Below are 13,046 nucleotides of genomic sequence, written 5' to 3' on the forward strand. Positions count from 1 at the left end.
ATATAGCAAACCCCAAGATATTTGACAGAAGCAAAATTAATCACTGTGTTATCTCAGCATCCAGATGAAGATCTAGTGCTTTACAAAGCCTGCTGCTCCATCAATTTGTTCTTTTGGTTGAATTCAAATTGAGTTCATTTTTATAGATTCACTGCATAATACTCTCCTCTCTCCTCCCTCATTCATTAACCAATTTGTTCTTGCTACTCCCTTTTTATTGAATGGCTAACAAAATTGCTATGCTATCTTTTCAAATGAATATCATCATTCCTTGTCATGCATGGACGAAAAGTAAGCATATCATTCTTTTTACATATACATTTGCTTCTTCCAGAGAGAAGACCCATTTCTGCCCCCAAGATACTGTGAAAAGGATGCTTTAAATAACCTTCTCTTGAAGCTTTTGGCACAATGCTTGTGTATAAGTATTCCTATCCAGACTCCATTTGATTTCTTCTGGGCCTTTAGAGCATGTACGCCCTGCTGGTTGTATGGCACAACAAAAGCCGAAATCAAAGAGTCGTCAAGACTTGTCCTTGTACACGATGTGGTACAAATGCATGCAGTGGATTAAAATGCGCTCCTCTGAAAGAAGTCTTAAAAACGTAGCATACAGTCTCCCCATTTCTTCAAAACAATTTTTCTGGACTCTCATTCTGACTTCTATTTAATATTTATTTACTCTCAGGCTAGGTTAATTTTGACTGGGCAGATAGTCCTCATGTCTCTCTTTTCTAATACTTAGGTTGTCTAACTCCCTTTGGTTGAATTAGAAGACTTAAGAAAAGAAAGGTTGTTTAGGAGGTGGGGGGAATTAAGAGTAATTTGTTTTACTGATGACCACTACCTTTAAGTCTTCCTGGGACTCTTCACTGCGTAACATGGATATTTTGTTGGGGAAAACCAGCTGAGAGAAGGGGACCGAACCATTGAAAGAGTATAGTTGGAGGGTATCCAGCCACCTATCTTAAAAACATTCATGAGATTGATCAGTGGTCTTTACGTTGCTGTTCTGTGGTGTTTGGTCTGTGTGCTGGTGTAGTGTTTGCCGTAATCAGGACTCTGCATATCCCGTGAAAAGCAGGCTCTGAGACAAGAGCCATTCCTTTTAAAGAATGAAGCTACAAAAAGCCAAGGGGTTGTTGTGAATAGTAGTAAAATGAGAAACTGCTACATATAATATTCTTTATGGCTTAATTGGGTAGTTTTATTTAATGTAGCTCCCATCAATTTTGTATGCCTCCCCTTTTACTGAGAACAGTTGAAAATCTGGATACTGAGTTTTGTGGTAGAGCTTGGTTAGAAATATGTGGGATGTGTGCTTCTTACAAAACCTAGGATTTTGTGACATCTAAGGAGATTAAGAGACTACGTCATACTAATATTTATATTCACAACTATGCCTGAGACGGGGTTTCAAAATTGAGAGTAAATAAGGGTGAGAGACTGGCAGGTAAATAGTGAACTACATTTGTGTCCTGTTTTGGAGGAGCTGGCTTCCTTGGGGAACTCCAGGAACTCCAGCGGTAGATGTCCACTTTCATCTGTGGTCTACTCTTGGAGCTCTTTTTGTGTTCAGGAGACCTGTTACTGCTTTATGTTACATCTATTTCCCATTTTGAAAATTACTTTCTTTACTATAAGGAGAAAATGGTTTTCTTTTTCTTTTTTTTTCCCTCTCCCCACTGAATGCTCATTTTGTAGTACCCTTAATTAGGCGATGGACCCAGCTGCAGTTTCCTCTGCCTCGAGTGCTAGAAGGCACGGAGGTGACCTTCCAGCCTTAGTACCAAAAAGACAGTATTATCAAAGTATCATTCCTCAGGCATTTCTGAAAGTTTAAGTCTGGTGCTGTATCAGGGAGAGAGAGAAAATATATTTTCGGGAGGCTCTGTTAAATACCTTCAAACAAACAAACAAGCTTGGATGTTTGGAAAGGCCAAAGTGAGCGGAACTGTCTACATATCAGCATTTTCAACAGAGATGTCATATTCTGCTTAAACCAAAACGCAAACAGAAGTGATGCCTGGGATGTTTTTATTGGTTTTGCTCTTTAATATTTTCTCTGCTCTTTGTGCACTTTGACATATTCTTTATTTATTAGTACAAAATTGGATGACTTCTATTTCTGCTATGAGTTATTGAAGTAGTGAAACTTCAGTGTCTCCAGAGCAGAACTAAGTGACGACTGTGAAATGCTGTTGTCTTCTTCAGGAATAAAAGACTTCACATCTCATCAAAATAACACTTGTGATTTTATCAAAAGTTAGAATAAATCATAGAATCAATAAAATGTGATCAAAAAGTGCCATATAATACAATTGCTACTGGCATTATCATAATTATTGCCACAGATTCCCTTACACAATGCCCCCAGAATATGCTGGGTGGTTTAAGGCAACTAACGTGAGCTAGGACTTACCCTGGTAGAGCTGATGATAACACGAGTTCTAGAAAACACATAGTGGTAGGGAATGGTATTTGGGGAAGAAGGGAGAGAATTGACAAATTACAAATATTCTCACTTTTTCATGTAATTTTAAGTTTCCAAGTCTTTTCACTGGGTATCTAAAATATATTGGGATATTTATGTATTGAACCAATAGGTGCAAATGTATCTAAAGTAAGTGTATGCAAATCCAATTTAAAAGGATCTATCAGAGAGTGGGTGAGGAAAGAAAATGACAGGTCACAGTTAAATTTGATTTTTTTATAAAGATATTCAAATAATTTTTGTCATATCCAGGTATTACTTGTGTGAGATATTCTGCAACACGTACGCTAGCGTGTGCATGGAGAGAAATAGTCTGCCTCCTTTTTTTAAAGGAGGGAAGAGTTTTAAGTGTATGGGTTGATGAATTGGGAATGTTAATGCACCATTTTATTTCGGTAATAAAAATTATTCTCTTGATAGTACTGTCCTCTGAAGACTGGGGACTGTTTAATTTCACTGCTCCCAATAGCATAGTGTGTCATTTCCGTCCAGCAAAGTGCAGTGGGGTTTGTAGCTGGGAATCCAGCCTCCTTCCAAGAAATGTATGGATGGTGGTCTTCGTATGGGTGCGTGTCGGCCTCTTTTGCTCAAAAGCTGCGTATTTGGAGAATGTGACATACGGGTGGCTGTGCTGCTCCCGACTAAAATCAAACGTTGCTTTATGCAAGTGATGTAGCGAGTTGAAGCCAAGCCATCCTCTGTTCAGGAAGTCCCTGCTACATGAGTTTGGAAAGCAAAAACTATTCTTAGTTGTCAAGTCTGCTGTTTAAGCAATTTCTTAAGAGTGATATAGTAAAAGTGTGTCAACGCTCATTTTTGGGAAGCCGCGGCAAGAGGTGATACTACGTGCTTGTCACTCTGCTTTTTGATTCATATGGCTGATGCTTCTAACTTAGTTGTGAGCTTGGAAGATCCATCCACCTGTCAGCTTGCGTCGTAAGATGCTGCATTGTCTTTTTCTTACACGGTTGAATTCAAATCACGTCCGTAAATAAATAAATAACAGAATTTCATTACTTCTCATTTTCCTAATTATCATGCAGATAAACAGTGGGGATCGTGACATTAGGATAAGTAAGTGGCTTATGATTTTGCCTCGGAGAAACAAACTCGTGCTGTTCCCCCTTTTCCCCCCTTGGGCTATGCAGGAGTAATAAATGAGCAAGTCCAGAGTACTTTATGATAGATAGTTAATGGTGCTGCGCCTGAGCCAACAGGCTTGTTTCCTCAGCAGCTGTCACAATTTATAGTCATTAGCATACCTTTAATGGTTGCATTTCAAAATAATTTCTACTAGGGCATTCAGCATACATAAAGGCAAAAAGCCCTGACATTGAAAAAGGAGTTTGAGGTGTAGGTGGATGGTTTTGGCTGAGCCTGCTGTCGGAGCGCGTACACGCAGAGGGTGTGAGAGTGAACTGAAAATTGTTTAAAGCAATTTTGAAGGTGAATACAGGTTGACTGTATTTGGATGGTTGGACTAGGTGACCTTGTAGGTCCTTTCCAACCTTGTGTTTCTATGATTCTGTGACTCTCAGTACCCGCTTCTGATCAGGTCTCTGCCTTTAAGCCTGTGACCAGCCCAACCAGGAGCCTTCTGCACTGTGTTGTGGGGTGGTTCTTGCATTTACATCCGCAGGAAGACTGATCTGCAATCTTTTCAGAGGGAAGGGGTAGTTCTGCAGTAACACCAAGTCATTTCTAGTGTGTAAGGCAAAACTGAAGGGCTGCCAGATTTTCAAAATGAAGTCGTGATGGCAGACATCACAGCGATGGCTTGGTATTCACGCTAATTTGGTTTAAAAGAAGAAATACTTGTGCATAGTATCTATCAAATCTTCTTTTAATGGTTTTGAAGGCAGGCAGGAGGGATGTTGGGAGGAAGGATGAGTGGGTGCCGTGCCTACCTTAGTAAATGGGGACCTCAAAAAGCCATCGGATAAGTAGGTCAGCCGGATCTTTGTTTTACATTGTAGTAACTCTTGTAATATTTTAATTTGCCTTTGCACTTTTATCTGCCTGATGGGGAAGAAAAAATACCAAAACATGTTGTTGTTTTTTTCTTTTTTTTTTTTGGAAGTAATGGTGTTGGTAGAAGATACCGAACTTGAGAAAATCTTTCTTTGAACATACTATCTGCAAGTGAGCTGTTGTACAGCAGAAACGTAGTGCCTGTCATTTTCCCTTGTGGTTTGCAATGCCTGAAAATTCATTTAAAATTTGGATATGGACAGATTCGACCTTAATGAACAGAAGGGGGTGGGGGGCATCAAGGCAAACCTTCGTTTTCCTTAAACAGATTTTCTATTTTACTTGCTGTTTTCCAGTGCTGCCAGTTTTACTCCCATATTCCTGCTAATTTTGGAGGCTCAAGGGAAAATTAAGCTGTCCTGTCTAGAAGCCTTGTTTTCCTGCAGTAAACCATTAAAAAGCTGGTGGTCAAGACCCATCAAGTATAAATGCCATTAATTAGTTGTAGCAGGAAGGGAGGGGGACTGCGTAATTACTGAGAGCTGTTTTGGCAGGGGTGTGAATTTGCCTCGAAGTGAGAGGGAGGTCGCAAACCTTGACAGATCTTTCAAAGTCTGCCGTGTGTTTGACATCCCGATTTTGTTGATTTTTTTGTTTTTGATGGTCAGTCCTCGTATGGCAGGAGAGCAGCTCCACATAGCCTCGAGAGTACCGAGATACGCTGTCGAAGATGAGCACGAAGCATCCTGCAGATACAGGAATCTGTGGCAATACAGACTATCAGATAGCGCTGATTCTGATCAACATTTCATTTCATGTACTATCACACAAAGCAGATTTTGAACAAATTTCAGTGCCTATTACAGACAGTGGCTAAACTGTTGCTAGGGCAGATGCAATGCGATTCTGTCTTGTCATTATTGCCCGGTTTGAAAAGTTGCTCATTGTAGTGTGCTCAGCCACTTGATAACTTTTAATTGGCTCTATGAATTTTGCAGCGTTTGTGTGCAGTATTTTATTTTTTTACATTTATGACAACGATTCTGGCTGCCCCAACAAGCAAATCTGTCGGTCTGCTAGGGACTATTAAGATTGCAAAATTAGTGCCATCGAAGTTAAGAAATGTTTTGCTCTCTTAGTGTTTTACTTTTTTATTTGCTTTTTAAGTAACAATAAAAAGGAAAGAAAAAAAAGACACAAGTACTGTTAAAAATTAGGCTCCAAGCAACTTTCAGTGAGGTCCCCAGACCCTATGAACTTGTACATGTTGATCTTGATTTCTTCACTCTGATGTCTCTTTCTAGGGATGTGATATGAAGCGGTAACTTACCTGAAAGCACTATAAATTCTCTGTTAATTCCGTATGTCATTTGGGTTGGTGTGTTTCTTTTTAGAGGCCTGTAGTAGCCATTGCATGTGGAATATAATGGAAAAAGCGGTGTATAAGTGCTAACTCAGAGAGTACTGACTGCCTGGTGCCCCAGAAAGGTAGTAAATACCTTGGATGTAAAGATTGTGTAAGCCCAGCACTTGGAACTGATGTTCAACAGACAAGGAACACGACACAAGATAGCTTCTGAAATCCTGATTTTGCTGTGTTACTCTTGTCTTGATGTAGCTTATGAAACTGTAGTTTTCTCTGCTTATTATTTTAAAGATAATAATAATAATCATGTCTTCCTTCTCATCTTCATCTTTCCAAAGTCCCAAGACAGGAGAGATGTTTAAATTCACCTGAGACTTATGTACTGGGGAGAGTGATATAACTGTATTATTGCACGTGAACTACATTGATTTTATCTTGGCTGCAAAAACCAAGAAGGAGTATTGACAATTGGGAATTCTGGGTTAATCCATATCTTGTGTAGGTTTGTATTCAGGTTTTTATTTCTTCCATTTTTTTCTTTTGGCTGTGGGTATTTTTTGATCAAATTCTTTTTCTGTTCAATTTTTCTCAGACACCTTTTTCTGTCTAATCCTTTCCCAATACGCCATTTCTTTCTCAAGTCTTCTGCTTCTTGTCCTTGGCCACTCCAGTTCTTCAGTTCTTCTTTTCATTCTACTTGGTCATGTTCTTTCACTTCCTTCTCTCTCCCTTTCTACTTTCCCTCCGCAAGAACCTCCGAGTCCTTCAGTTCTTACCTTCAGGACAACCTACCGCTTCTCCTCTGTGATGCCTGGGAGCGAGTTGCCCTCTTCGCTTCTCTTGCCTGACGCTGCAGTGCCTTGGAGCTGCCGGAAGGAATAATTGCAGGAGAAATCTCCGATAACCCCTGCAGTCCAGGGAGGGCACGTGTTCAGTGAGGCAGGTAGCCAGGCTGTAGCCCATGGGGGCTCTCGGGGATGGAGCCTGCATACGGCAATGAAATCATACAGAACCCTGTTGCCAGGCTCTGACAAAAATGTACTGAACTGGGGCTGTGGGTTGTTTTCTCTTTTTTTTTTTTTCTTTTTATCCCAGAGGCTTATGGACATGGTGAAGTTTAATTTGGTTTTATTGGAGGTGGAAGAAGGATGTGCCCTGAAATTGGTGTGATCGGCGCTGTTCCCCTGGCAGATATCAGATTCCTTTGGAAGCTACACGAATGCTGGAACTTCTCAGCAGAACAAAAAGAAATTTCATTTATTGTTAGCGGACAGTTTTCTCTCTCTTTAAACGGATGAAATGAATTTGGCTTAGGCCCTCAGAAAAGTTGGAGATGAAGTGTAACATCTTTAAATCTTTTCTTTCTCTTGCTTCTGACAGTCTGTAGCTTGAGGCTGTGTGGAGTGGGAAATGGATGGAAAGCAATCTTCCTTTGTGGAGAGGATGACACAAGGCTTTTGTACAGGTGGGGGAACAGTAAGGAGAAAACTTTTTTTTCCTGATAGCTTTCAGTGTAAGTCTGATCTGTAAGTTGGAAGAAGAATACGGGGAGGTTATTCACAGTTATTCACAAAACAAGTTTTATGGTGAGTTCGGGTTTATTTGCGTGTGCGTGATGGTGTTAATTAAGCAGAGGATGACCCAACTGAAATAGGGGCATCGCCAAGCTGTGCTACCTTAGATGCTGAGTGTTTAGATTTTCCAGTGTGTAGTCGCTTTACACTGTCGGCTGTCATCCAAGGTATTACTGCACAGGTCATTTGCAAGCAGAGGTTCGTTTTCTCTGCCTACATTTTCAGCTAGTTACAGGTCTAATCAGGTGTGCCAGAACTTGGCACCCTAGGATCTCTTTATAATTGAGGAGAAATAGGTTCTTTGAGTATTTGATTCTGACCTATTCAGTTGTCAACTTTATGATGATGAGGATTACCTTGTAGAAGTGTCTCTTTCGCTGCACATGACCTTCTGGGGCTCGAGATTAAGTGTGGATGTCTTCTTGGGTAAATTCCTTAAGTAAGGAAGGTGATTTGGACAAGAAACATCCAAATATCGTAATGGTGCCTGCACCCATGTCATGCTAAATACGCTGATAATAAATTAGAAAATGAGTCATAATGAAAATTATTCCCATGGCATGCGTTTTGTTATGACCTCTTCCTTGTCCTTAAATTGTTTTGGAAAACTTTGCCTAATGCACACGGAATTCTTCTGTTCTTCACAATCGTCTGTAAAGAATTGGTGGGAGCCACTGTTTTTTATTGGCTTCCCTTTTCCTTTGTGATGCACTGTATGTTCTGCAGTTGTAGCTTTTTAAGGTTTTAACTATTTGGTGTTTAAATCCCTTTGGGTTTTGCCCATGAATGAGCACAAATTCCTACTCATTCACACATTCCTGGAGACTTGAGCATGCTCCAAAAGCTTGCAGAGTGAGTGACTGTGGTCACAGAGGGAAATGAAAATTGATCTTAGTGTATCTTCCCATCTTCCCGCAACGATGATTTCGATGTTACAAAGTCAGACCCTATGCAGGTTTTGATGCCAGGATTTCCCTAAACTTCTGGAGGAACTGAGAACAGTCCTGTGATTTACTTGAAGTCCATGCAGCTCAACAGTGCGTTCCCCGTAGGGTACTATGATAACACTTTAAGGTAATAATAAATAGGTGGGATAAGTATTGACTCTAAGTTAGTGTTTATGTAGAACAATTTTTAAGATTGTTGTGTCTGTCATAATTGTAAATGGGTAGAGTATGCTGCTCAGTGTGGAGCTGACAACAACAACAAAAAAAAATCAGAACTTGTACTACTAGTGAGGAGAAAAAAAAAACATTTTATACTCCATTAAACTGTTACACATCATAAATAATTTATGCTCGGCTCGCTCTGTTCTGCAGCAAAGATGATAAACTAGTCATTTTAGGAGCATTTTAATGAATATAATAGTTTTCCCGACTTTCTCTGTAACAGAAACCATGTGCTTTCTGTATTCTCCTGGTCATTATGTGTATGTGAGTGCATTAAATAAGAATACATTTAGAAATGAGTCCTTCGGTCTGAATTCCATAGGTACCTAGGATGGATCAAAATTATATGTAGTTTTCTTTTCATGTTGCTTACAATAATATGTTTATATTGGTTATTTCTGTCATTTCCAGAAGCGTGTTAGCACTTCATGCAACCTAATGAGGTTGCCTGAGTTCCCAGACTGCAATATTAGTATTTTTTCTGGTTTGTACTAAACTTACAGATAATGCATACTTTTTCTCATATATTTTCCGTGTTTCATTGCAGACAGCCTTAGTTTTTTGAACTAATTTGTGTTTTTTAATGTTATTTGTTGGTGAAAACTTCCTGCTTTTTAATTAATTAAAAAAATCAAATTACCATTGAAAAAATAGAAATTGCTGTTAGATCTTGGAGATAAAAATCTTTTAGACTACAGCATTTTCTAATGTGGAATTTTAAAATCAGGTTTGACTGAATTTTTCAGAATTATAGACACTTAGCTCTATATTCATACAAGCTCCACATTCATAAAGCTACGTTCATCTTGTGTATGATGTTTGGTGCTTCTGAACATGCAACTTGTCTATTTTAGTGGAATGTGCTTGATGTTCTGAAAATCTAAATAGCTGAAATTGTACTTCACTTAGCATTGCCTCATTTCCTTTTGATAATGAAAGTATAAAATGTGATATTCCTAGCAGGTAACAATCTATTCAGGTGAGTGATTCAGGAGAAGGGACTTGTGCTTGGCTTTCAGTGTCACTCCTGGATGTAAGCATGAATCCAGAGAGTGCCCGTAGTAGAAATTACTGTTCGGGTTCACGTTTCGATAGTATGAAGTCCTCCTTATACTTTGTAATGAAATAGTCTCAATTTTTTCTTCATTTTTGCATGATATGCAGTGCCCTCAAATCTCCTTCCCGAAGCTCTTGAATGTAATAACTGAAATCTCTTTGGAAAGAATATTCTTTCTGACAATTAATTTATATTGTTGTTTATACACCCACACAAATACAGTGCCTGAAACTTCATGGGTACTACTGATAGAACAATTGATGCTGTTCTAGTGTTCTCGAATTTGAAATAATGGCACAGATTGTCTGTGCTCTGCAAAACGTTTCTGAATGGGGATTAATTGCTCTTGGTCTTAAAAGTATCACCTTAACCTGATTTAACATTAAAAGACAAATCAAGTGGTTTTGTCTCTTTGAGAAAGAATAGGTACGTAATTGCTTCTTTTTTTTTTTTTTTTTTTGCTTTTATTTCCTGTTCCTTTAAAGCATTTTAAACTTTGCGGATTGGATAAACTATTGCAGAAAATAGTTTATGGAGAATTAAATTCATGGTACTCTGCCAGTAGATTACTTTGACTAGAAACGGTCCTCTGACAAATTAGTGATCGTTCTCTTTATATAGTACATTGCAGAAACAGCAACCTCCATATTAAATCTTAATCAATAACAATGCTTCGCTAATTACAGGAGCGAGTTTATATATTGGATAAATTGCTGTTTGTAAATGTTGTATTATATTAACTAAAACAGCTAATTACCAGCAGCAGAATAAACATAAGGTTTGCTAAAAGCTTCCATCCGTAGCTTGGAGCAGTCGCTGCTGCCTAATATTTCAGTCAATGTGGAAAATAAGGTAATGACATTATAAATACATTTATAATGCAGGACAATTTCTTCTAAAATGCATGTAAGTATTATTGCTTTACTATGAAATATGATTTATTTAATGCATTTCAGCCCCCATAATATTAAGATATAATTGAGATGGGGGGAAAAAAATTGCATGCAGTCAGAGACTGCATGAAAGTGAATCATGGTCTAAATTGCTTGTAATTTTAAAGGCACTTAGGGGAATCGTGAAATTTATATAATGCTGTCTTTGGTTTAAAAAATGTGAAGAAAATAGTTGTCCGGTCTTTCAAGTTTTATTTGACTTTAAATATTTTTGTATGCTAATCAAAGTCTGGAGCAGAGTGAATAAACAGAAATTGTAAAAGTGGTATCACGATTAAGAAATGGGTCCAGATCTGTTGAGAGGGGGACCTTTATGGTGACGATTGAGTAAAATAGCCAACAGTAGAGTGCAATTTGGGTAAAGCCATTAATACAGGCATATGAAGGGAATGAATGATAATGCAAATGTTACCAGTGATCTTAAATGGAAATCATTTAAATGGGGCTGGGAATTCTGCTGATTAGTGCTTTCAAAAGACTGAAAATCACAGGTCTCGGCTTTATAGTTTAATTACCTGCTAAACAATTGCTAGTGACTTCACTAAATCACAAAGCTCCCAAACAAGTAACATCAGTAACTGCAGCTATGCCTGAGCAATTCCAATTTCCTTGATAATGGCCAGCAGCCTGTGTTTAGTCTAACATAAATTGTCAGTTTGAAAGAAACCAGTAGTGTACTTTATCTTCAAGCATGTATTTTGGTCTAAAGATGTGATACAGAATTCTTAGTAACCCATACTTCTGTGGCAAGTTTCACTATATCTCAGTAGATGATAAAATTAGTACACGTAAAAATTAAGCTTTTTTATGATATGCAAGAATTAAACTTCTTTTGAAGAAATGACTTCATGCTTTTAGGACGTGTAATTTCTCCTTGTGTCAAATATTTTAATAACCCTGTGGAATATAAATCATATACCATTACACATTATTTCAGTTGGCAGCTAGAACGTCACAGGGCTGAAGTTGAAATGGGAGCTGAGTGTTCATCTCATCCGTATCATTTTCTGCCTACAAAGACTCTGGTCTCTTTGGCAAGCATCGTCTTCTAGATCCAGTAGTATTAAAAGAGAAAGTTAGAGGCTTCGGCAGCTCCTCATCATTTCCCCTTGCTAGAGGTGAGTGTCCCTCACCAACTGGCCTAGTAGCAGTTCACCTGAACTCTTCCCTAATTTGCTTTGGGCAAAATCTATTTGCTGAAATAGTTTAAACGAGTGTCTTGAGCTAAACTAATTCCCCCACCACCAGATTCACTTGCACAACTCTGCAGGCACGTCAGTGGGATCAGTAACCTTTTCAGTGGGAGCAGCTGCAACCTGGAAGATGATGTTGAGTTTCATTTGACCCAAATTAATTTAAATCTCTTTGAATGATTAGTTACTTTGTTAGTAGTACAGCCTGGAAAATTCTATGAGGCTTTTTAATATTACCTCCAGATTACTGGATGTAATCACTTTTTTAATAAATGAGAACTTTGAGGCTGGCAAGCCACATTTGGTTTTATTTTGTTTCATTAATTAAAAACCATGGTGGGGATGAATAATAAACATAAAGAATTGGTAGCTTGACTGAAACGCCACAACTCCCTTGCCTCTGTATACTTCCTGCACGCTGTTGCCAAGAGATTTGGTGAGGATTGATTAAAAGAGTTTGAAATAAGGCTCTGTCTGCAGAAGTTCAAAGTAATTGCTCTAAGTACTTTTATTAATAAAGAGAGCTTGCATAGAATGAATTCTATCTTGGGGGCTCTCTAAGGGCTTTTACAACTTAAATATATAATTAACTATATTATCTCACACTATTCATAGAAATATTTTTTGTATGATAGAACGTACAGTAGCAATTTACTGTGTGTAGACCCACTATGGGAAGTTTCCTTTAAATGTGAATAATGTAATTCTAGTATTGTTGAAATTCAATGATACTAAGCTGACTTACGTGCTAGACAGACAGAAAGAGTAAGATGAATTTAAGCTCAGCCTAAAATGAATCAGCAACATGAGTTCAGACAGGCAAGGCAAGTATTGGACAGGACATTATGGTCTGCAAGTTTGCATGGAGTTTTAATACTGTCTAGCTAGGGCCTTAACTTTATTTAGAAGTAGTAATTGCAAGCCTACTGCTTTTTAACGAATGCCATACTTTTGTGTCGTATTTGATCTGGGTTAGCAGTAGATAACTGCATTTATTTATTTATTCCAGACCAACTTTGTGCAGAAGCACCGTACTGAACACAGTCATTGTGTAGCCACAGAGTTCTTAACTTTAAGTTACTGGAAACAGCCGTAGCAGTGCGTTACGGTGGATGAAACAGAGTGGGGCCGCTTCTGGCAGAGAGCTGAGGTTGCAGCAGAAGAATCACAAAATGAAGTGTCCCTCAAAAATGCTCTGCTCTGACTTCGAGTGTTCAAATGTAGTGTTCAGGGCTGATATATGATGGGTAACATGGTACAGAAGCCTAA

At 38.5% G+C, this 13,046-nt stretch overlaps 1 protein-coding gene across 2 annotated transcripts in view; it reads left to right on the top strand.

Moving 5' to 3' along the window:
• The window catches only part of CHCHD3 (coiled-coil-helix-coiled-coil-helix domain containing 3), a 149,739-nt gene that overhangs the window by 54,983 nt on the left and 81,710 nt on the right, over nt 1-13,046 (top strand). The gene's annotated exons all lie outside the window — the stretch shown is intronic.

The sequence above is a fragment of the Anser cygnoides genome, chromosome 1, assembly GCF_040182565.1.
Source record: "Anser cygnoides isolate HZ-2024a breed goose chromosome 1, Taihu_goose_T2T_genome, whole genome shotgun sequence".
Taxonomy (NCBI): Eukaryota; Metazoa; Chordata; class Aves; order Anseriformes; family Anatidae; genus Anser; species Anser cygnoides.